Source organism: Neopelma chrysocephalum, unplaced genomic scaffold (genome assembly GCF_003984885.1).
Source record: "Neopelma chrysocephalum unplaced genomic scaffold, ASM398488v2 Primary Assembly neopelma1_96311, whole genome shotgun sequence".
Taxonomy (NCBI): Eukaryota; Metazoa; Chordata; class Aves; order Passeriformes; family Pipridae; genus Neopelma; species Neopelma chrysocephalum.
In genome coordinates, this window is record NW_020924959.1 from 30,976 (window position 1) to 32,599 (window position 1,624).

Consider the following 1,624-nt stretch of genomic DNA (forward strand, 5'->3'; position numbering starts at 1 on the left):
AGGAGAGAGGATTTCTAACTAATGCAGGAAAAGAGGTGGCAAATGGAAAAGAGGTAAAGAAACTGCTAGAGGCTATACACTTACCAGAGCAAATATTGGTGATACACTGTGTGGTCCATACCCTTTAGGACAATCCAGTTGCCCGAGGAAATGCCCTGGTCAATGACGCAGCAAAAGTAGCCACACACCAGGTACTGGTTTTTATGCCCATGTCTCCGAATTTGGAAAGACTGAACTTACCAGGTATAACTGAACTATATGAAGAGGTAAGCCCAGAGAAGAAAATCAATTGGGAAAAGTGGGAACCAGTCTAAGAAAAGATGGTGTGTGGACAATAGGAGGAAAGACTGTTTTACTGAAAAAATATTTATTGGTCATTGCTAGATGGTTCCACAATAAATCTCACAGTGGACCAGAAAATGTCGCAAACCAAGTGCAACGAATGTGGGCAGCACCAGGAATTTATGCCGCTGCAAAAAGGATTGGGGAGGAACGCAAAACTTGTCAGCAATTTATTGTTACCAAGACCCCTGAGCATAAGGGTGTATGACCCCCGGCATGCTTTCCTTTTCAGAAGTTACCAATTGGTTATGCAGATGTGCCATCATCATTAGACTATAAGCATTTGTTGGTAATAGTGGACCAGTTAACAGAGTGGGTAGAAGCTTTTCCTACCCAAAAGGCAGATTCAGGAACTATGGCAAAAATTTTACTGAAGGAAATCATTTGTAGGTATGGAGTACCAGAAGTAATAGATTCAGATAGAGGCTGACATTTTGGAGCAGCTATATGCATTCAAGTATTCAAGGCATTGGGGATTTTACAACAATTGCATACTCCTTACTACCCCCAATCATCAAGGAAAGTAGAGAGGATGAATAGGACAATCAAAGAAAAATTAACCAAAGTATGCATGCACACAGGATTAAAATAGCCAGAGGCTCTAAATCTAGTTTTATGGGACATAAGAAATGCGCCCAAGCAACCAAAGTTTTAATAAGATAGAAAGAGGCAGCCCAAATCTATCTCATGATCATGAAATTACAAATCTTAGGACTCTGTCTATGGTGGGATCAGATGCCTGCTCAGTTGGTGCTAAGAAAAAAATCTAGGAGCCCGTTAATTAGGGTGAGATAAGGAAAGGGTTTAATAGTGCCAAGGCAATTGATGGTATACGACGCGCGCGCAGGCTGTGCCTGAGATGTTACAATATATAACAATATCTGGCCAATCCCAAGTGTGTCCACCCCACAACTTTTGGCCTGGTCCACCCCCTGGCCCACCCCTTAGAAATTGGGTCTGGGATGCATTTTGGGACCCTCTCTTCATCACCTTCATCATCTTCGGGGTACAGAGAGCAGAGTCACCCAGTTCTTTGACTCTGTCCTGCAGTTTAGGCCAATATACAAGCGTTCCCCAAACAGAACAGGGTTGCCTTGACAAGAGACAAAACATCTTCTACTGGTGTTGCAGGGTTCAAATTGTGAACAATTTCCATTGCATTTCTGTAGGCCTTGCTTGACATGACTAGAAGCTGTAAGCTGTAATGTTTATGCTTATAGACTGTGTGAAAATATGCAATGTTTATACTTGTTAGCTGTGTGTCTAATTATAAGGTTTGAGA